Below are 25,146 nucleotides of genomic sequence, written 5' to 3' on the forward strand. Positions count from 1 at the left end.
AATTTAATTTGAAATCTCCAGGTGAATTTCTTTCACCAGTGTTGAAAATTACCACAATAGAATATGACATTAAGAAACTGGTCAATTAACATTACCCATTACAATAAAAGTGTACTTTACCTATACCAAATATGAAATTTCAATCTTATTTGCTTAAGAATTAATAATTTGTTCATACCAGACTGGCTAGCTATGAAATTTCAGTTCTAAGTATTTCTGCATGATTCTATTTTCCTGCCTGCTTCTCCCAAAGAGGCAATTAAGGTTAGAAATTTAGTAGGTGAAATTCTTGTCACAAAAGCTTTATGTGTCCATAAACAGTTTTCTAAAGAACTTACATATAGAATACCTAAGTTCTTGTAAGTATTATAGTACACATAACCTATTACTCCTGAAATGTTCTAGTATATAATTACAAGCAGCTTTGAGTTTTTGTGCATAGTCCACAAATCTACTTCTAATGCTTTTGCAGACACAGCATTACCTGAGAGAGTAACGTGATTAAATTTGATATCTTATTACTGCACTATTCCTTTAAAAATTATGGTGCCCTTTCCACATCATTTTATTGAGATTTCCATGTAATATGTAGATATTTGAGAATTTTTGTCAAGTATTTACCCTTGAGTTTCAACAGGATCAGTAGTACATATCACTTGTGCAACCCAGTCCTATCTCCAGACTGACTTTTCAACCATTGTACAAATTTTACATTTATCCTCCTCCAAATGTTGGGAACCATTATTCTAAGAAACATCACGAGCAAGTAAAGCCTTAACACTACAAACAGAGTTTGACCAAACACACAAGAGCTGCATGTCTAGATATTAACTTTTATTTATTTTATTTTAAATTAATGTTATTTTAATACTATATTACTACTGTAGTGAGAGCGCATTATGACATTTACAATAGTGAATAAAATATGTTAGTTAAATTCACTTCCTTCATCACCCTCCTTCATATACATACCCCCTTCTTAGAATAATTTCAACAAGTCTTATTTTTCCATTTTCATGCCTGAGTGCATAATATCTCTACCACATTAACTGTACATCATCCTCTATTACTTTCTCCAACTTATTTGCCAGGTGGGCATCATGGGAGCTGATATCAGATTGCAATTCTGTGGAGCTGCCTCATGGCAATTTTAATGTCATTTTTCTCAGGCTGTAGATGAAGGGGTTTCATCATAGGAATGACCACTGTGAAAATCACTGAGCTCACTGAATGTTTTTTTTGAGAATGCAATGCAACTGAGCCATCATACACTCCTAGTCAAGTTCCACAAAACATGCCAACAACTCAGCAGAGACCCACAGGTGGAAAATGCTTCATACTTCCCATCTGATGATTAGGTCCTCAGAAAGGAAGAAATAATTTTATAATATGAGAAAAGGATTCCTGAGATGGGTAATAAACCATATATAATGCCAACAAAGTACATGAATATGTTATTGGTTAAGGTGTCAGGACAGGAAAGAGTAAGAATTTTAGAAGGATCACAGAAGAAATTAGAAATTTCCACATCCTTATATATGGTAATTTGTAAGATAATCAAATTTTGCAGCAGAGAATCAAAAAAACTGCAGAAATGATGCCAAAACTAAGAAGACACATAATAGGGGGTGACAGATGGCCACATACCCATCATAGGCCTTCACAGTCAGAAGCATAGCATCCATCCATACATGCATACAAAATGTAGTATAAGAGACATCTGTGTTATGCAGTAATCACAGGAATTGACTCTACTCTTAATTAGAATGTCCAGAGTGTCCACACCATCTGGGGACAGTGGTAGAGACTACAGATGTCAGTCAAGGACAGGTTGGAAAGGAAGAAGTACATTGGGGGTGTGCAGGTGGGAGTAAAAGCTGACAGCCAGGATGATGAGTAGGTTCCCATGCATTGTTACCAGATACATGGACAGGAACAGTCCAGACAGTAAAGAATACTATTCTAGATCCTCCAAAAGTCCCATGAGATGGAATTCTGAGACAAATGTTAGATTTTCTTCTATGTTGCTAGGACACCTTTGAAATACAAAAGAGAGAGGTAAAAGAGAAACATGCAATCAGGAACAGTCTTCTGTTCTCGTTATGTTGCCCAGTTTCTTCTCATTCTATTGGCTCCAGACATCCTACTGCCAGAGCATATGGACATCAGGTGTGCATGAATGTGGCTGGCTTTATACATATTCACTTCACATTTTACAAGTTGAGTTCCATAAGCCTTCAGCAATATTTCAAAATCTTCATAGATCTTTTTCAAATTTGTTTTGTCTCATTCTATACATACCTACTTGATGGAGATTCTGTACTGAACAGTGCTAGGAAACCAAGACCATTAGAGATAACAAGTCTGTGTTTACTGTAAAACGTCCTACAGTTTATTGAAAAAAGATAAAAATCAACTACCTGTTCAGTGAAAGATTTATATTTTAAAATTCATTCAACACATTACTCCAGTTCTTGGCTTTGATAGACTACAACATCAAGGACATCACAGACCAAAATGTCAATAGTTTAAAAAATTAGAAACGTCTTGAGATTTTCATAAAGTTTTATCGGCCCCATAAAATTTCTAATCAACCCCATAAAACATGTATTTCCTTATCTTTTTTATTCAGTATTGCACAGTGAACTGCTGACACTGCTTCACTGTTTTTTGAGTATAAGCCCTGTCATTTCCAGATGAAAATTTTAGAACTAGGTAAATCACCAATTCCAGATTTCAGTTTTAATCTCTTTATGAGGAATCAACAGTTTTGCATAAATTTTCCCTACATATTATCTGTAATTCCTTCCTTCAGCTCTGCAAGTAAGTTGGGTTTTTAAAACAGGTGTAACTATAATTTCAATAAGATAAAAGGTAAAAGTGAAAAGCTCAGGAACTACTGTAAATACATATTGGCAGCTCCTTTATTTGGAAAATGGGAAAAATTACTTATTGGATTGTAGTAATACTTTCTTCCAAGTATTATTGAATTGCTTTACTTGTGGTGGTCAATCTCACTAATGACTATATTCACCTGGGTAATTAAATATAAATATAAAAATATTCACATACAATAGCATCATACAAAAAGAAATTTCAACAGACTATCTGCTTGCAAAGTTACTGATGGTATTTCATGAAATAGAGCCTTAGAATATACCCTGGCATGGAGTCATCATTCATTTTAATTGCAAGTTGTTATTTACAATAAAAGTAAATACTTATTTCAGCATATAAATTTTAATATATGTTTTATGTATTTAATGAGGATTATAAGAAATAGTCATAGAGGGTTGAATTTGATCAAAGTGCATTTATTACTAAATGGAAATAGCTCAATGAAAATTCCTTGTGCAATTGTATATGCTTATAACATTTTTAATGATTTCAATTATTGCAAATTAAATTCAAGTTATTGGTTTCTTTTCATTATTTCATTCTCATACACAAATATCTCCTAAAGGCAACTACTGTCATAAACTAGGTGGACAGATTTTAATGACAATATTTATGTGACTATCAATTTGTATGTCCATAAAGATCTTTCAGAGCTTACCCAAAATATATAAAAAGATCCTCTAAGTAGTATAAAACACAATACTCATTGTCCTTGAATTAAGTAGTTTTTTTTATTATTATTAATATGTGCATACAAGGCTTGGGTCATTTCTCCCCCCTGACCCCACCCCCCACTTACCACCATATTCCATATCCTGGCTGGTTTCCTCTTTAATGTTGTCTATTTTTGTCCTGAGTTCAATTATCTGTTTATTCATTGTGTTCTCTCTTTCACTTTAATTGTTTATACAGTGCTTCTATGGTTTCCTTTATTTCTTCTTTTGCTTTTTCAAATTCTCTATTTTTGTTGTCTTGGAATTTCTTGAGTGTCTCCTGTACATTTTGGTTGGCCCTATCCAGTATCATCTCTATAAAATTCTCATTGAGTACCTGTAGTATGTCTTCTTTTAAATTATTCTTGTGGACTTCACTGGGTCCTTTGGCATAATTTATCGTCATTTTGTTGGAGTCTGGATCTGAGTACCTGTTTTCTTAATTCCCCTCTGGTTCCTGTACTAATTTTTTGCTGTGGGGAAAGTGGTTTCCCTGTTTTTTCTGTCTTCCCGTCATTGTCTTTGGTGTTGTTACTGTCCCTGTACTGTGTGCAATTAAGTATTTTCTAGCTTGTAATAATAACAATGGTAATATTTAGAATGGAAGGGTGAGCTGAGATGGAAAGCAAGAAGTTAAAGAAATGGGAAAACAAATACACAGACTGGAAGGAGAAAACAGAACAAGGTGTCAGACAAGAAGGTTTGAAAGGTATAAACAGGGAGCTTTAGTGTACTAATCGACAGTAAGCTGAACAGACATTAGAGAGACAGAGAGAGGATTGAAAATCAAAAATAAAAAAATAAAGATAAGAATAAAAATTAAAAATAAGTGAATGAAAGAAAAATCTGTATATAAAAATGTATTAAAATAAAATGAAAAAATATAAAATTTAAAAAAACCCAAAAAACCAAAAACCTCAAGTTCAAGTGCAATGAAGTTTCAGTCTTAATAATTTGGGTGTCTGTCTCAGTCTCCAATCCTGGAGATGATATCTCAGATGTTGTTCTGTAGTTGTCTCATCAAAGGGGACGCATAAAGTAAACAAAACTACACACACATGCACAAAAAAAAAAAAACCCACCAAGTGACCCAAGTACAAATGTAATACAGTTTCAGTAAGTTTTTCAGCTTGCAGGTGCAATTCAGTTGTTCTCTCATCAAAGGTAGGGAGACAAAGAGAAAAAAAAGAGTCTGGAGACAGTTCTGAGAATGGTATCTGCAGCTGTGGCCTGCCTGCCCACTGCTGTCAGCCTGCTGTTGCTGGAGGCATTATTTATGCAGATCTCAGGGGTGAGCTTAGCACTCACTTGGCCTTGCAGGCTTTGTTTATTCAGATTTCTCCTGTGCGTGAGCTTCTGCTACAAGCTTTCCCCTTTCCAAGCACACTGGGAAAAGTGAAACTGCACCCGTGTTGTCAGGCCTGCGTGTTTATTTACAGTTCATGTGGGAGGTGGGTCTTCCCCCTTCTCCTGTGCAGTTTTCCTCCCACCACCACTTTCACAAGCTTTCCTGCTCCTGATTACTGGGCAGTGCTGCTGCTCCTGCCAGCTGCCATGTTTGTTCACAGTTCATGTGGGAAGTAGGTCTTCCCTCGTCTCCTGTGGAGTTTTCCTCCCTCCGCCACTCTCACAAGCTTTCCTGCTCCTGGTTGTTGGGCACGCACCCCCGCTCCCACCAGAGGCTCTCCAGCCAGGCCAGCTTGTTTATTTACAGTCCTGTGAAGGGTTCCCTTCTCCCAATCTTTGGCGCTCAGTGTGCCCCACCCTCTTTCCCGCTTGTCTTTATTGCTTTTATTGCTTATTACTCAGTTTCTCTTTTTTTCCCCAGGTGGAGGTTGGTCTGTCTAGGGGGCTATGCTGCTCTGGCCCAGGCTTGTCTGTGGGAGTACCGTGTACCCTGAAGCTCACCTGGTCCATGTCTTCCCAAGCCATCTGGGCACCGATGACTGGCGGCCCAGGGCCTTCCTGGTTTCTCCATTTAATGTGAAGTGGAGATTCTCTGCACTGGCTGGAGGTGTGGAGGGGTCAAAGTTATGCCTCTTCTCAGTGATTATGCCTGCAAAGTGTGTCTCCAGCGTCTCTCCAAGATTTCACTGTAGGAGGCTCACTTTCTGCTTCCTCCCTCTAGCCACCATCTTGGAATCAACAGTAAAGTAGTTTATCTCAGCAATTGGTTTTATATCTCTCTGTGAGGTGCACACATCTACTTCAAATTCTTTTTTTTGTTTATTTATTTACATGTGCATACACTGTTTGGGTCATTTCTCCACCCTGCCCCCCTCTTCCACCCTTCTCCTGCTCCCCTCTTCAATTTCAGGCAAGTACCATTCTGCCCCTGTCACTGATTTTGTTGAAGAAAGGACATATGTATAGTAAGAAAAACAAAGCATTTTGCTAGTTGAGTTAAAGATAGCTATACAGAAAGATTCCTATTACTGCTTTCATGTACCTATGTGTTATGACCCATATTGATTCTACTCTAACTGATCTTTACCTTGGTTCCTGATGCCCTGCTTATGATAACCTGTCATTTTAAGGTTTCTGTATTAGTTCCTCTGGAGTGGGGATATCAAATGCTTTCATGTTATGGGTTTTCTACCTCTCCCTATATCTCCCATATGTGCTCTTCCCTTGTTATGTGATTCAAGTCCAACCACATTGCTGCATTTGCCCTAGATCTAATGTCTGCATATGAAGGAGAACATACAATTTTTGGTCTTCTGGACCTTGCTCAGAGTGATGTTCTCCAGTTCCATCCATTTACCTGCAAATGATAAGATTTCATTTTTCTTCATGGCTGAGTAAAATTCCATTGTGTACAAGTACCACATTTTCTTGATGCATTCATCAGTAGTGGGGCATTTTGGTTGTTTCCATACCTTGTCTATTGTGAATAGTGCTGCAATAAACATGGGTGCGCAGGTGCCTCTGGAGTAACCTGTGTTGTATTCCTTCAGGTACATCCCCAGGAGTGGGATTGCTGGATCATATGGTAGGTCTATATTTAGATCTTTAAGAAGTATCCAAATTTTTCTCCAGAGTGGTTGCACCAGTTGTATTCCCACCAACAGATGATTAGGAATCTTTTTTTTCCACATCCTCACCAGCACTTGTTGTTTGTGGTGTTTTGGATGACAGCTATTCTAACAGGGGTGTGGTGGAATCTTAGTGTGGTTTTGATTTTCATTGCCTTTATGGCCAGAGATAGTGAGCAGTTTTCATGTCTTTTTTGGCCATTTGAATTTCTTCTTTTGAAAAAGTTCTGTTTAGGTCAGTTTAGTTTAGTTCACTTGCCCATTTCTTAATTGGTTCATTGATTTTATGAGAGTTTAGCTTCTTAACTTCCCTGTATATCCTGGTTATCAGTTCATTGTCTGATGTATAGCTGGAATATATTTTCTCCCACTCTGTGGGTGGTCTCTTCAGTTTATAGACCATTTCTTTTGTTGTGCAGAAGGTTTTTAATTTTATGAAGTCCCATTTGTCCATCCTTTCTCTTAGTTGCTGGGCTGCTGGGATTCTATTGAGGAAATCTTTGCTTATACCTATTTGTTCCAGAGAGTTTCCTGCTCCTTCCTGTAGTAACTTCAGAGTTTCAGGTCTGATATTTAGGTCCTTGATCCATTTTGAGTTGATACTAGTACAGGGTGATAGACATGGATCTAGTTTCAGTTTCTTGCAGATGGGTAATCACTTTTCCCAGCAACATTTGGTGAAGAGGCTGTCTTTTCTCCATCATATATTTTTGGCACCTTTGTCAAAAATGAGGTAGGTATAGTTGTGTGGGTTCATATCTGGGTCATCTATTCTGTTCCACTGGTCTTCATGTTTGTTTTTGTTCCAGTACTATGCTGTTTTTTTGTTTTGTTTTGTTTTTAATTTTATTATTCATATGTGCATACAAGGCTTCGGTCATTTCTCCCACCTGCCCCTACCCCCTCCCTTACCACCCACTCCACCCCCTCCCTCTCCCCCCCACCCCCTCAATACCCAGTAGAAACTATTTTTCCCCTATTTCTAATTTTGTTGTAGAGAGAGTATAAGCAATAATAGGAAGGAACAAGGGTTTTTGCTGGTTGAGATAAGGATAGGTATACAGGGCATTGACTCACATTGATTTCCTGTGCGTGGGTGTTACATTCTAGGTTAATTCTTTTTGATCTAACCTTTTCTCTAGTTCCTGGTCCCCTTTTTCTATTGGCCTCAGTTGCTTTTAAGGTATCTGCTTTAGTTTCTCTGCGTTAAGGGCAACAAATGTTAGCTAGTTTTTCAGGTGTCTTACCTATCCTCACCCCTCCCTTGTGTGCTAAAGCTTTTATCATATGCTCAAAGTCCAATCCCATTGTTGTGTTTGCCCTTGATCTAATGTCCACATATGAGGGAGAACATATGATTTTTGGTCTTTTGGGCCAGGCTAACTGCACTCAGAATGATGTTCTCCAATTCCATCCATTTACCAGTGAATGATAACATTTCGTTCTTCTTCATGGCTGCATAAAATTCCATTGCTATTGTTTTGTAATATACTTTGAAGTCAGGTATTTTGATATCTCCAGCATTGCCCTTTTTGCTGAGTATTGCCTTGGCTATTCACAGTCTCTTGTGTTTCCAAATGAATTTTAGGGTAGATTTTTTTCAGTCTCAGTGATGAAAGTCATTGGAATTTTGATCTCAAAGAAATAGACAGATTTCTAGAAACTTACAACCACCCAAAACTGAACCAGGAGCATGTTAATCACCTGAATAGATCTGTAACACAAAAAGAAATTGAAGCTGCCATTAAGAGCCTACCAAAAAAGAAAAGTCCAGAACCTGATAGATTCACTGCTGAATTCTAACAGACATTTAAAGAAAGAATAATACCAAGTCTCTGTAAACTGTTCCATGAAATAGAATGGGAAGGAGCACTGTCTAATTCATTTTATGAAGCCAATATTATTCTCATACCAAAACCAGACAAAGACACCTCCAAAAAGAAGAATGACAGGCCAATTACCCTAATGAACATCAATGCAAAAATCCTCAATAAAATAATGGCAAACTGAATCCAACAACACATCAGAAAGATCATTCACCATGACCAACTTGGCTTCATCTCAAGGATGCAGGGTTGGTTCAACATACGCAAAGCTATAAATGTAATACAGCACACAAATAGAAGGAAAGTCAAATTCTTTTATGCATAAAATTTCCTGAGAGAGGGACAAAGATTTAACTTCGAAGTTTATATTGAATATCCTTTAAAAAATATTGTGCCTTTCTTCAATTCACACAAGTGATATTTTCTATATAACATGTTAATGTTGGATAAAACTCTGATTTCTAAATATCTTAGCTTTTTGTACAATCTCCCACATTTGTTTCTCAAACAAAAAAACATACATTGTCACATAACTCTTCTTATTTTTCTATATACCATGAAAAAACTCATGGAGTCTATACAATAGTAGTATCTTTATGATAACACACAAATTTCATTTTGTCCTTGGAAGAATATATTGTCTCAACTAGAGGGGACAGTGTCCTATGATGTACGTCCTAAACTCAATGGCTGTCCATTATCATTAACCAGGTATGATTTGAAGAATACACGAAAGTCTCTTCAACTTTCTATGCTCACACTACTTTGTGGATATAGCTGAAATTGCAACCATCTGCATTACATCTGTAGCACCAAAGAGAAGTCTTGAGCTTAATACATATTGATCCTTGTGATTGTCTTTAAGAATGTTGTGATTGTGTAAACAGTAAATTTATTAATGAATACAGTTGTCAAAATGCAGTGGAATTTGAAATTGTGTGTGAATCTCACTGTGTACAAAAACCAACTAAAACGAGATCAAAGAACTTCATGCAAACCCTAAAACATGAAATCACTAGAAGAAAATAGGAGAAACACTTTAATATATGGGTATACAGAAAAACTTCCTGAATCATAGCAAAGTTTCTCAGAAAATAAGAGCAAAAATTTACAAGTGGGATAATTTCTGCATCCCAAAAGAAACACTCAAAGGAGTAAAGAAATAGCATAAAGAATAGGAGAAAATATATTGCAGATAATGATTATTGGGGGATGAATATCCAGAACATATAAGCAACTCAAAAATTAAATAACAACAAAGACAAATACTCCAAATGGACACGTGAACTGAATTCTTTTCAAATGACGAAGAATAAATAGCCAATAAATGCATGAAAAAATATTCAACACCCTTACACAGTATTACAAGTCAAAATTACATTAAGTGCTACACGTGGCAGTGTACCTTTATAATCCCTGCTACTGCCAGGCAGAGATAGGGATTTGGAAGTCTGAGGCCAGTCTGAGCATAAGTATGAGATCCTGTCTGAAAAATAGTCTAAAGCAAAACTATGTCAAAAAAGACTTTTGCTGTGAGTGAAGTGCTAGAATGTCAAGCCTGTGGCCCTGGAATCAAACCCTACTATTGAAAAACAACTATCTTGAAAAAACCACCCAACCATGGTCAATATGGCTATCATCAAAAATATAAATATCAATAAATGCTGGTGAGGATGTTTTGAGAAAGGAACTTTGATTCCCTGGTAACAGAAATATAATATTTTGGTCACTATTATTCAATGTAGAGATTCCTTAACTTTAAAATGGAACTCCCATATGACTCAGCCATACCTCTTTTGTATATGTAGCCTGAAGAATCACTTAGATTACAGCAGAAATAACTGTACTTCCATGTTTACCACATCAGTATTCACAGTAACCAAGTTATGGAAGCAGCCTAAGTACCCAATAAATGCACAAATACATAAAGAAAACATGGTATACATACACAGTAGAGTCCTTGTCAACCACTAGGAATAATGAAATTGTTTTATTTTTCTGCAAATGGATGCAATTGGAAGGTCATCATAAGTAAAATATACCCATCCCAAATATTTCATAATTCCTCTCATTTATTGTAGTTGTTGGGAAAATATCAAAAGCAAAACCAAAAACTAAGTAATGAACATAGAATGTTAAGCTCTTGGGAGTTGGAAGGCAAAGGGTAAAGAGATAGAAGAGGAGAATAAGAGAAAGGAATGGAGAGCTGAATAGAATCAAAGTACATAATATGCACGCATGGAAATGTCATAATGATATTCCTTACTATTGACAATTAATATGCAACAGTAAAATAGTGTGAATCTCTTTATTAGTTTCAGCTCAAGACATAAGAAGTACCTGCCTCTTTACCTTCATGCCAATAACGTTCTTTCAGCTATGAAATCTGGACTATGTTCATGAGTAATGGATATGTGGGTATGTAATCAAATTGACTGTAGGTCATGTGTGTACTTAACATAAGTCAAAAGAAGAGTTGTTTTGTCTTGTCATTAATAGTGGGACATTTCCTGAAGAGAATGAAAGTGAACACAGGAAAATACCAATATGTGATCCTATATGATTTGGGCAACATTGCTTGATTTGGAGAATCATTTTTCCAATAAACATATTTTTCACAATATTGCCACACTGGCCCCAAGTAAGTTTTAGCCTGGAAAGATAAAGTTAGTTATTTTTTCCAAATATACAGTACACACTTATATTGGAAAAATTTTTTACAGAAATAGGAAAGCAGTAATTTCAGGTCACAATACATTTTACTTAAATTGTAAGAATATTAACCTCATACTTATCATTAATAATACCTAAGTATCACTTTTCCTTAGTTAACTACTTCCACCACACTATATTGTCATATGGACCACTTATTTCATGTTTAATTCTTACTCACTGAAGTTGTGTCTTGAAATTAACTTAAATGTCAATGGTTCAATAACAACAACCTGCTCTACATAACAACAATAGTAAGTACAGTTGACAAGATTCAATATCAAATTGCCAAACTCTGCATCTGATGCACAAAACTTTTTTATATTTTCCAATCTTTATTTAAAGTACAGATCCAGGGGACTTAATCACAACTACATCTAAGGTATATTTTCAAACTCTGTCCAATTTCTTAGTATAATCAAGAGCTTACATTTTTTCTTCTTTGGAGATTTATAGGTTAATAAAAACTTGGAAAAGGATGTGGAAATTTACAAGAATATTTTTGTGACCTCTTGCCTGTGGCCTTGGCAAAGACTGTAGGGATATCCTTCCTATAGTCAATGCCACTGATGCCATGCACTCCACCGTGCTGTGCAAAAGAAGAGGACAGTGACCAAGGAGTGGACTGCTAAGAGTGACAGGAAAGAGATTTGGATACTAGGATTGTCAAGAAGACAACCTGTTAGAATTTTTCTAGCATTATCCTCTGTGTCTGAAATAAGACAGTCCAATGTCCACATGTCTTCAATCTTTTCTACCTAACAATCTACTACAGTTTGCATGATTTGGCATTTTACTATCTGTAAGATGAAAATAACATGATTATGTATAAAAATGTGAATTAAGTCAGTGTAGGAAGAAGTCACAGTGAAATGAAATGCACTGAAACCTGTTAAATAATATAGATAATATGAAATGTTAAGGCAGAGTAATAGAGAGTGTTAATGTGATTAAAGTACAGTAAATAATAGGTTAAATACCAAGGCAAAGCCCCTTTGAACAATGAATAAACACAGGAAATGAAGGACAAGAATACAAAATAGACCTTTTAGGGGGTAGGAACTAATGAGAGAGGGAAGAGGAATGGAGAGGTTAAAGATCAATGTACATTATATACTTGTATGAGAAAAGAATGAAACCTGTTTAAAGGATTTTAAGTAGGGAGAGGGGTATGAGAGTGAATGATGAAGGGAATGAATCTAACCAAGGTTCATTGTAAGCATTTGTAGAAATTTCACAATGAAACTGTCTGTACAACAAATATATGTTAACCAAATGTTTAAAACACGAATAAAAATAAGCATATATAATTACACAAGCTGCATAAAGAGCATTGCTCCATTCCTGGGCCTAGAAAGTCATCAGAAACAGTTCATCATGTATTTTCTCACTGTCATCCTCCTCCTCATCATATTCATAAATCTTACAGAGGATTTAGGGAGCAGTTTAGAAAGACCCATCTGCTTCTATTTGATGGTGTGGTGTGTATGGAATATAGAAGTGATATGCAGGGACATAAACATTTTAAAAAAGAATGTTTGTACATTATTTAGGACAAAAAATGAACTTCACAGTTATCATAATGACATAGTTTTGGGTCATTATACTCCCATTATGATATGGAGAATGTCATGTTCATCCGCATGTGTCCTTATCACAGGCATCTACTTCCTAGGCACTTACTGGTTTATTATGCTCCTTTGCCATGTTTTGATCAAGGAGAGCAGATCCAAAGATCCTCCCATACCTGAAGTACAAACCTAAGGTCCTGCACTCAAGTTTCCTATGAATATATTTTTCAGTAGGGACTTCCTCATGTAGACAATCATGAGAAAGATATAAGCATGGAAGCAAATACACTGGAGATATCAAATTGTAGTGCTGGTAGGACTGGCTGATTACTGACTTTTACATGACCTTGAAGACTCAATTCATAGAGCTCATAGTTGTCCAAATTATTTTACATTATTGTTGCAAGACCCTAAAGGCTTTCTTAGGTGAAACTCATGAATACTATTCACAGTTTCATTTCTAATTGTTCTTTAATTTCCACTTTAACTTACACAAATAACTTTAATCATCTAACCACAACGTTCAATAATGTATACTACTTTAACATTGTTGTGAAAAGTATGCCAACATACATTTTCAGAAATTTTTCTGTCTGTATATACTAGGTAATGCTACTCTCTGATGGGTCATGGTTAAGAAATGAAAATCCAAAGATCTTCCAGGTCTGAAGTCCACAAAAGTCATCTCTGTGTGGTGCAAAAATGTGTGGAAATGGGATATTGCAGCTCTCCTAGTAGATGGTTAATGACAGAAGTTATTTTTTTCTCTGTTGTTTCTACATCATAGATATCCAATAGTTTGTCTTCAGCCCTTCCGTATCTGTGCTCACTTGGGGCTTGATTGTCAGATAACTTCTTTTTCCCTGGTATTCCTTATATTGAAGTATCAAGCTTATTTTGAAATGGATGAAGTCTTTCATGGATTAAGGTGCAGTTTTTGTCAACTGAAGTGTGGTTATATTTTAATATTAAAGCATGGTCCCTACATTTTGAAAGTGCTGAGTTCAATCCAAAGCACAACTTTAGAAGGACAAATCAATGAGCATTATCATCAACTATTTAAAAGCAACACACATAAGGACACACAATAACAATCTGTACAATACTAATGGGAATGGAGAAGAAAGATTCAGAGAGAGACTAAAACAATAAACATTAGTGAAAGTAAAATGGATATTAAAAAACAGAAAATGATAAAGAAGAGAGAACACATCCAAAGTAATTATTCAAGTAATAGATATAATTAGCCAAATGTAATAAAAAGTTAGTGAAGGAAAAATAAAAGAAAACAAAATTGGTGAAAAATTTCATCAGGTGTGTTGAATGAAACTGCTTATCAGAGCTCCTACTTTTGGCGTCTTCTAGCTATGATGATTGTATGTGTCAAAGGTTAAATTAGTCAATTGCATTCCTTTTCAATTCCAGTAAAACAGGCCAAATCATAGATGGAAAGGTGGAGGCTGACCCTCTCCTCATCTTCTCTGATGTGATGTAAGACATAGTCTGATGCAGGGCCTTATTCAGTAGAGTGCGCTCCTTTGGTAGATCTAACTGCCCAGTGACTCCCAGATTCACCTGATCCCCTGTCACAGGTCAAGCAATGGATGCCACTTCATTGTGGAAATACTCTAGCATTGCCTGCAGGTGTGGCAAATTTCTTAGTTTGCCAATGCATCTTGGAATGACTCTGGTACTGTCATCATAGAGAAGGTTACTGGTCCAAGATAATCATTGTTGGAGCTAAGTGCCAGCTACTAAGAATTCTAGCAAGCCCTGTGAGGATACTTTCAGGCTCCACTCTTAAGAGAAGTCACAGAGTTAATATTGTTCATCCTTTGTCATCTTTGCAGAGGTTGGGCCACCAATCTTAAATTGAAGCATTTTCCATATCCCTTTGCATTGTAGAAAGTGGTTGCCAGTATTTATATTTCTTCTTGTAAGTATGTCAAGGTGACAGTCCCATCCTTAGATCCATACTATATCTTTACTACCCTCCTGAGCCAGTGAAAATAAGAGGTCATTGGATTTTGGAGATTTAAAATTGAAGCGTTTAGGTAAACATAAAATGATGCTGATGCTGATGACTATAATACTGATGATGGAAATGAATATAAAATAGGGTGGGTTGGGGGAAAGGATATTTAGGAGTAAGAACAATCAACATGTGCAATACACACACACACACACACACACACACGTGCACAAAAAAGCATAATGAAACCCACCAAACATTGTTTAAAAAAGTGGGGACATAATGGGAATATGTCCCATCAACTTGTTCCAAGTACACTTTACTCCTGAATTGAATTATTGCAATAAAACCCATTCATATTATTAATGTATGCTAATTCAAGAATAAAATAAAATACAATAAAACTGAAACAAAGGGCTTCTGATACCCCAAGAAGTAAGCTCAGATGATAGTACCCTTATTAAGATGGTCCTTCATCAGTGATTATGTAGGAAAATGCAAGGAACCTCTTTTTTTACAGTCAGATTTCTGTGTGGATCCCTAGTCTCTTGTTTGTGTAAATTGTATCTTCCATTTGCATGATGCATTTGTTGAAATTACAGGGACTTTCTGTTTACACTTATGTCCCAATGTCTGCCAGTTGGAACTCCTTCTCCTACTGTGCCACTGAGCACAAGGTGTTAGGGATTGTTGACTGCTTTGAAATTCAAAAATCCATTATTTTTAGGGCTAGTGGAATGTCTCATGCATTAGAGATCTTGTTTAACAACAGAGGCCTTAAGTTCAAAAATCCAGTGTTTTTGTGTTTTACCTGGTCATTGGTAAAATACTCCAGTTCTTTCCCACATCATCCCAGCTCCCTATCTAGCTATCTATAGCTTTAATGGTATAGAGGAGTGGGGTAATAATATACTGTGCTGAATTATTACTTCTCTACACTTCCTGTAATCTTTGCCTTTGTCCTGTAGCTATCCTCTTATTGTGACTGCAAATGGTGCCACCAACTGCTCTGCCCTGTGATGACCAGGAAACATGAAAAGAAGACTACAATAAACAATAGTTCTCTTCCTGGAGTGAGAAAATTTATAACTCTTGTTGGTTTGTCAAGAAGATCACAACCTAGGATTCTCTTGGAATGGTGTTGTGTGTCTGTAATTAGACAAATTGCTGCAAGCATGGTTTCACTCACTGTACTAGAAAAAGTAGAACAGGCTACATGATAGTAATATGATCTTTCATTTTGTAAAACAAGAATAATACTGTAGGTACATATAAATAGTGTGAGGTAGGTAATACACATGAAACTAGCTACATAGAACACCATTTGCAGTGTCTGACACATATGAAGCCTTCTATATGGGTTCATGATATTATAATAACTGTAATCCGTACCTACATGATGAAGGACATTTTATTGATTATGAAAGAATGTGATATGGTTAAACAAAGGCACACCCCAAGGCCTGTTCCATAAAATATACAAATATCTCATAGGTAAAACTCATTAATTGGGAAAGATTTATATTTCACAGTTTATGATGTGTTCATAAGAATTGAGAAATGATACATAGTAACGTAACAGATAGCTGAAGAAGGGAAGAAATCCTAAACTAGTACCAAAAAATTACTTGATTTTGTTACCAAATAAGATATCTACACAGGTAAGATGAAGGACCTGAGAAGTATCATAGTAGAACTTGTCAAATTATACATCCGTTTATCTTTGTAAGAGAACTAAATTATGTTATCTGGGAATCCAAATACCTACTACAAAGACAACAATGCCCAGAAGTCATAGAGGCCATGGGCAAACATTATTAGCAAATACAGGGATTGACAGATCTCCATGATCAATGTAGAGCCCATTACAGTTAGAAGAATAAATAGTTCCAATAAATGGATAAAAAGATGTATCTCCACGAGGCAGCCAACATACGAGATGACTCTCCTGATATAGGATATGCAAAATCATCTTTGGGATTGTGGAGTTGATAAAACAAATGTCAATAACATGCTGGAGAGGAAGAAGGACAGAGGTTTATGGTGAGGGATGATAACTGCATGTGGTGATGTGCAGATTCACAAGCACTGTTACCAGGTACATGGACAGGAGTAATTAAATGAAAATGTGCTACCTATCTGGGCCATGTCAAAAGCCCATAAGGAGTAATTTTGTGACCTTTGTTAAATTATGTGTTTCTTTTCTTATTGTTTTTACATTTACTGTCATGGGTGTACATTGCTTCCCCACTCCCAGCTCCCTACCTGCTTTACGCAGAACCTATTTGCCCTCTTGTTCCCTGATTTTATTGAAGAGAAAACATAAGAGATAATAAGAAAGACATATCATTTTTGCTAGTTTGAGATAAAGATAGCTATACAGAGAGATTCATAGTGTTGCTTCCATGCACATGTGTATCACAACTCACATTGGTTCATTTCTAACAGACATCTTCACTACTTCCTAGTCCCCTTTCCATAGTGGCCTCTACCAGTTTAAGATTACAACATTCACTCCTCTACAGTGAGCACATCAACCACATTCAAGTTTTAGGTTTCCTTCGCTTTCTGTATTCCTACTGTGAATCTTCTCCCCTCAGTGCATGACCCATATCCAATAATATTGCTGCTTTTGTTTTAGGTCTATAATCTGCAAATGAGGGAGAACATGCAATTTTGGCCTTCTGAGCCTGACTGACTTCACTTAAAGATGATGTTCTCCAAATTGTGTGTTTCTATGTTGCTTGCACAGCTTTTGGAAAACTGAAGAGGATTTGGATAAGTGCACCAATTTTATAATTCACATATTCACAAGTGAGGCATTCCCATTTGAAACTTGTAAACCTTCAGCAACATTTCACAGTGTTGTCAAGAAAATCTTCTAAGAACTCTGGCATTATTAATTTTTATGTCTTCTCCAATAAGCAGGAAATTAGAGATGCTCCACTGAGATACTCAATATTGGGACACCAAGAACATTAGTAATAAGAAGTCCTTGATCACTCTCAAATATCAGCTATTGTTTGATGGTAAAAATAGACAATAATAGATACCTTCCCTTTTTAATCAAAATAATTTCCTCATAGTAAATTTAAAAATAGTCAAATATTCCTCATTTATTCTAGAACAATGGTAAAAATCTCTTTGATTTTTAAAAAATTTGTAACTCTGTGTAGGAGCTCTAAGTAAGTTCTCAGAATCAAAGTTAAAGTTGACAGTTCTTTGTCAGAAACCTTGTTGCATGCACTAATTCCAGGATACTTCCATCATTTCTTGGTTTTCCAATTTTCCTCATTTGTGGATATAAGTGCTCAAAGAATATATGACTCTGATCCATGGCCTAGTTAACTTCAAACATTGATAAATATAGTTTAATTACATCCACATAACCTTACAACATTGCTATCAATAAATGTTTCACGAGTTTACACTATAACTGTCAATGTTTAAAACGTAATAAAATGTTAAGAAACATTCTTGAAATTTTCTACTTAATAAAGCTTTGTTTCTTTCAAATTATAAAATCTCAGTAAAATGTTTGAAGTATCAGAAATCTCTACTGTTTGGTTGGATAACTTGATTCTCCATTGTATAGTACACTCATATTAATGATTCATTTTTTGTTGTTATAAAGCTAATTTTTGTAGATGAAGACATGAATACCAGAGAAAATCCTACATCTCTGGTTTGATTGGTATCCTTCTTATGCCTACTCACTATACTTTTTTATCAGACATTCCTGACACAGACTGCAGCTCTCTTACTTGAGCTACTAGAAAACAATTCCAGTCATTGCCTTGTTTGAACTGTTATCATTTAATAGGGGCTGAAATGCAAACATGAAAATTACAGGAAGTGATTGAAATAGCCTGGGTAGTTGGTTGATTAGTGTTATCTGGTTTTGGAAGAAAGTTTTTTTTAAATAAAGTCATTTAAATTGGATATGTGGATATTTAAAATATATATATTCTATGGCTTCAAGCCTCACGCACTTCATTTGAAATCTTGCAGTGAAGTTCATGTACCAGAGCTGAGATCTATTATATTAGAATATATTTGTAGTATTTAGAAAATATCCAATTAATACTATTTATTTCAATAAATAATTTATCTATGTTAAATATGAAATTGTAATCATATTTGCTTCAGAATTAATATTTTGCATATTCCTGATTGGATAGCTATGAAACTTCAGTTCTGGGTATCTCTGCATGATTGTATTGTCCTTCTTATTTTCCCCAGGGAGGCAACTAACTCTATAAATTTAGTAAGTGAATTTCCTGCCAATGTTTTCATGTAAGTGTTTGAGTCCACAAACATTTTTCTTAAGAACTTACATATAGAGAAGTTAAACACTTGTCAGTAGTATATGAGACTAAAACTGTTACCACAGATATGTGTTAGTTTATATTCACAAGTTATTGTAAGTTTTTATGCAATGTCTACACATTTACTTCAAATGCTTTCATAGAAATACAACATTGCCCCATAGAGTGACATAAGTAAATTTATTAATTCATTTTTTCAACAATCCTTTCAAAAATTATTGTGCCCTCTGCATATCATTTAAGTGAGATTTACGTGTAATATTTGTGTGTGATAATTGTTTGAATAGTATTCACACAGGACATTCAACATGTTTAGTAATATGTATCAATTGTGCATCCCATTCCTATCTCCAGTCTTTGTCTCCATCTTACAAACTCCCTATTTACTCCTCCTTCAAATGCTGAGAACCATTATTGTAAGAAAAATTGTGAGCAGTTAAAGCCTTAACACTACAAACATAGTGGGAACAAACAGGCAAGAATTATATATTAACAGTTTAAATTTTTTAACTTTCCTAAACTATTTGCCAAATGGACACCAGAATGGTTAATATCATATTATTCTGCTGTGTAGTCAAATAATGACAATTTTAACCTCAGACAGTAGATGATGGATTTCAGCTTAGTAATGATCACAGTAAACATAATGAGCCCATTGAATTGTTTCTGTGAGAAAATGATACAAGTGTAGCAATCTACACTCAAAGAGATATTCCATAAAACAGTGCATCTGACAGGTGAGACCCACAGATGGAGAAGGCTTTATAATTCCAACTGATGATGCAATCCTCAGAATGAAAGAAATAATTTATAATATGATGAAAGAATTCCCGAGAGGGAATTAAACCATGTGTGATGTCAGCAAAATAGATGAATATGTTATTGGTAAATGTGTCAGAACATGAATAACTAAGGATTTGAGAAGTGTCACAGAAGAAATTAGGAATTTCAACATCTTTTAATTTGGTGATGCATATTGCAATCAAATTATGCATCAAGGATGACAAAAAAGGACAAAAATTGATGCCAAACTAAGAAGACAGAAAAAGGAGGGTTCACAATGACTCAATAATGCAAAGGGTGACAGATAGCCACATACTGCACATAGACTATCACAGTTAGAAGGATATCGTCCATGATACAAAAAAAAGTTTAAAAAAAAATCTGTGTTAGGCATCTCACATAGGTGATAACTCTGCTATGAATGGGATATCCATAATCATCCTAGAGACAGTGGTAGCGATTGTGCAGATGTCAGGCAAGCAGAAATTAAAAAGGTTGAAATACACTGTGATGTGGAGGAAGAGATCAGTGTTGACAGCTTGTTGAGGGGGTTCCCAAGCAGAGTGACCAAGTACATGGATAAGAACATTCCAGAGAGGACAGGCTGAAGTTCAGAATCATCCGAGAGTCCCATGAGAAGGAATTCTGAGACACTTGTTAGATTTTCTTCTTTGGTGGTAGAACACCTTTGAAATAGAAAACAGTGGTAAAAAATGAAACATAATCAGGGACAAAGTCCTCTAGGTCTCACTAGGTTTCCCAGTCTCATCTTATTCTCCTGGGCTGCAGTGATCCTCCCACCACAGAAATTGGAGCTACAATTGTGCAAAATTTAAGTTCACTTTTGACATACTAAATTCAAATTTCATAAGTTAAGTATTCACACTTGAGTTCCATAAACCTCCAATATTTCACATCCAACAAACACAATCACCATAGATCTTTTTCATTATTGTTTTGTCTCACTTTGTACACAACTACTAGATATATTCTCTATTGAACAATGACAAAAAAAGAACTTTAGCAAAACAAGTCCATGTTTACAGTGAAATAGCATACTCTTTAGAGAAAAACATCTCCTTTCCCTTCCCCAGACCCAACTCCCACAATATTCAACTTCCAATCCTACTCTTCAACCATTGTTAAGCTCCTAGAAATAAGAATTTTGATAAGGCACAGTGGAGGGATTGCATGCACCTACACAAGTGCATATGGAAGGTTGGGGCCTGGGAGCCTGGAACCATCCCACCAGTGCCACCTACCAGCACTTATATCTGGGCCTCCAGTGCCCTGAGCCCTAAGGTCACTTTGTGCTGGGGTAGGGTGCATCAGGGGCTTGTCCCCTGTTGGCACGTCCCAGGAGCAGCTGCCAGTGGATGGGGATCAATGGGTCATGCATAGAGCCATCTCCTACCTATTCCCACCCCTCTCCAATGCTTTGCTGTTGCTGTGGCCTTCCAGGCAGCAGGGCAAAGGGGTGAAAATGGCCTGCTGGCAGAGCTACATGGATAACCTCATGTCCAATTGCTACTGCCATTGTGATACCAAATACTTCTGGGCAACCATGGCTGGGGGTGTCTGGCAGAGCATCACACTACTAGAAATAGATACAATCATAGGAAAAGACTGGGAACGTTTCTTCTTTGACTTTCTTGCAAAGTGTTCTTTGATCAGAAATAGCCTGTAGGTAGACGGGAATTACAGAATGGACATCTGTACGAAAAGCCAAGGTGGAGGACTGAACTACAATGTGGCATTGAGCAGGGCCACCAGAGTTGAGCACTCTGGTGAAAAGCTCTATGTCAGTGACAAAATGACGAGCAGTTTGTTAAGTATATGGTCAGCCCATAGTGGCTATTAATGTGTTTTTTGTGAAGTGTCTAGCACAGAAAGAAAAGCCCTGTCTTAGTTATCAGTCTTGCAGTGGTGGCCATGTGGCCCATCTTCTCCCACGTGCCACAGTAGGACAATGGCACAAGTATTCATTCTCAGCCTTAGCAATTTAATGAGAAAAGTCATATCTCAAGCTGCCAGCCAAGTCAGATGATGATTGTACCATGTAGGACTGCTAACTTGTGCAAGTCTTTCAGTTATTTTACCCCTGCGAAGTCTTTACTTTGGAGTCTTTTTCCTTCCTTGTTTGCTGAGAGTTTAATCATCTTCTGATCATCATAAAGAAAATTCACCTTATTCCCTTTTCTATTGGGAACATTATTGCTAGGGGAGAGAAGGATAAATTAGATGAGAGGCTTGGAGTAACATTTGAAATAGTAGCATATTTTCAAAATGTGTCTGAGATGGCTATTTGAAGGTGGGGATTACATTCAGTTTCCATGCTTGACCCAAAAGTTCCAGTGTCTCCAGACTTGATCCAAAAATTCTGTTGTCAACTTTATGGAAATTCTTACTGCACTGCATAAGTGAAGTATTTCCTACTTTGTCAAAAAAACTTGAAATTGGGGATTATTATGACATGTAATTGATGAATACATACATTTAAATGTATCACCTGTATGAATATTTTTAAAAGAAGACTCTGAATTCTCACTTGGTAGAGCTGGCCATTTGATTTTAAGAATAGCTGCACCATGTGAAAGAATGGAAGCTGACTTGAGCAATATTGTAACCAGCTCCTGGCAGCTGACCCAGAGACAGCTGCCTCAGAGGCCATTATCCAAGAGATGGCTGTCCCAGAGAAGGCTATCATAGAGATGGCTGTCCTAGAGGTCACTGTCCTAGAGGCCACTGTTTTGGAGACAGCTGACCTAGAGTAGAGACAGCTGTCACAAATATGGCTGTCCAAGAGGCCACTGTACTAGAAACATCTGTCCTACAGGTCACTGTCTTAGAGGCCACTAGCATAGAGGTGGCTATTATAGAGGTTTCTGTTGTAGAGGCTGCTGTCCCAGAGATCACTGTCCTAGAGGTGGCTGTCCCAGAGAACTTTGTCCTATAGGCTGTACCCACTCTGGTGTATGTTGTTTATAAATGCCCACAGGAACACCAGATGACTTGACATAGTAGACAAATCTCTCTAAGAGGTTTAAGCTGCTCTCCGAGGAGCATATGTAAATTAAAACAAACAAACTATGGACCATGTGATGTGAAACCAAATGAGATTTTCATACCAAGTGACTTCACTGACCTCTAGTGGTTGTGAAAATAAAAGTTGACATACATCTGTGCATAGACCTGAGGATAGACCTTTCGATTCCGTCCTAGAAAAAGCAGGTGTTAGAAGTGGTAAAACTATTTCAGGATTTTAGACTTTAAAACAAGACTATTGAAGATATCAATCTGCACAATATCTCAATACTTTTAATTTGGTCTTTTATGATAGCATTGAAAATGCTTTTTAAGGTTTGGTTTTCATTTTCCTCTGAAGGACTCACCATGTTACCATGTTTACTCACATTTATAATCTTATTGGTAAAATATGACGTAGGTGTACCTATCTGGCATGTTAAATTTGAGGAGAAATTTTAAATGAAAAGTTACCCAAATTTTTAAAGCTTGTATTTCTGGGAAACGTAATATGAATTTGTCATATCAACCAGAATGTTTCACTCTAAAATGGAAGGTAAACAATCACTTTTTATCCTAGCTAGTGCAATCATAGTCATACACAACTCACTGCTGCTAACGAGGCTTTTAATACCCAGTTGATGATCTCCATCACTTTTAGGATATTACTCGGTTCAAAACTATATCTCCATGCTCACTTCAGTGCTTGACAGTTCATGGAAAACTAACTTAATTTTAACTTATTATCTTGGTTCGGTCTCCTAAATTTGTGTGACATTCTTGATTAATGCTGCTTTTGAAACACTTTCTTTTTCTTTCAATCTTGGTCTTTGTAATAGGAAAAGCAGGGGTCTATGGAGGGAGATTGAGTAAGAAGGCATACTCAATGGCAAAGTACTCAATAGACTCTAGTTCTAGCTGCAAGCAGACCTCTCAATGTTAGGAAGATTGCTCTTAAACTTTCCTAGCTGTAAGCGTAAGTCTTAATTCTGGAAATTTTATTAGCAATGCAGGGTGGTTTTGGTGTATGAACTTGTCTCTCCATTAAAATGTTTCTTTCCTCTGTTGGTGAAGAAAGGTGTCTTTCTTTCTGCTTCCCCCTTAAATAATTCTCTTCACTTTTGTTTTGTTTTCTTGTGTACTACAGCATTGGTTACAGTTATGGGAAAGGAAGGTGTCCATGAAGGCACATTTAACAAGAAATCATATGAATTCACTTTATACCTGAGGAGGTGTGACGTGTAAGCAGCCTCTCCCCATCTTCCTATCAGCTATCTTCTTCAACACACCAATTATGTTCACAAGTCTACCAGACTAGAGGGTAGCTGGGTTTTCTTCACCTATTTTCTCAATGTCATGATTCTTGTTTCCCAATGAATCATTTGTTTGTTAACCTCTGTATGTATCCAAGCCTTAAGACAACATAACTGCAACACAGTAATGATATGCATGATACATTGAAATTGAGGGGAAGGGATATGTCATGTTGGGCATTACTTTGTCTTAGCAATTAATGTGAGTTTTGACTACTAAAATAAGTTGATATTTAAAAAAGCTGCCAGTTGACATTCTCTATGTTGGTCAGTGTTTTTTCAGCATTTTGAGCATTTATTGGTTCATTAGACTTTCTTTTGTAGCACATGGTTGGGAGAAGTGCATGCATCTTCCTTTGTTCCTCAACCTGGAAAAAAAGCAATAGAAACATAGGAATCAGCAAACCCTTCTCAACCATAACCTTAAATGTAAATGGTTTTAACTCCAATCAAAAATACAGATTGTCTAATTGGATCAACAAGCAAGATCCAACGATCTGTTGTCTACAAGAAACACACTTCAAAACCAAGGTCACACACAAACTAAAAGTGAAAGAATGGAAAAAGATTTACCAGGCATGGCAAAACCAAAAATAAAGCAAGGCAGGTGTAGCTATTCTCATATCAGACACAGCAGATATTATACAACCTTCAGTCAGAGGAGTTAAAGAAGGCCCTTATATAGGGAAGCAAGAAGATATAACAATTCTAAATATATATCCTGCAAACATTGGAGCCCTCACATTCACAAAATACTTCTCGGCTTAAAGGAACAGGTAGGACTAGATACAATAGTTGTGGGAGATGTCAACACTTCCCTCTCCTCAATAGACAAATATACAGATAAAAAATCAACAAAGACATTCTAGAAGTAAACAATACTTTGGACAAAATGGACTTTACAGAGTCCAGTTAGAGTATTTCATCTTACAACAGCAGATTACACCTTCTTCTCAGCAGTCCATGGAACT

General features: G+C 36.3%; 1 pseudogene; it reads left to right on the forward strand.

The window, feature by feature from the left end:
- Positions 1 to 21,321: 21,321 nt before the first annotated feature.
- LOC141416381 (profilin-2-like) lies at positions 21,322 to 24,107 on the forward strand (annotated as a pseudogene).
- Positions 24,108 to 25,146: the final 1,039 nt, after the last annotated feature.

The sequence above is a fragment of the Castor canadensis genome, chromosome 14, assembly GCF_047511655.1.
Source record: "Castor canadensis chromosome 14, mCasCan1.hap1v2, whole genome shotgun sequence".
In the NCBI taxonomy this organism is placed as follows: domain Eukaryota; kingdom Metazoa; phylum Chordata; class Mammalia; order Rodentia; family Castoridae; genus Castor; species Castor canadensis.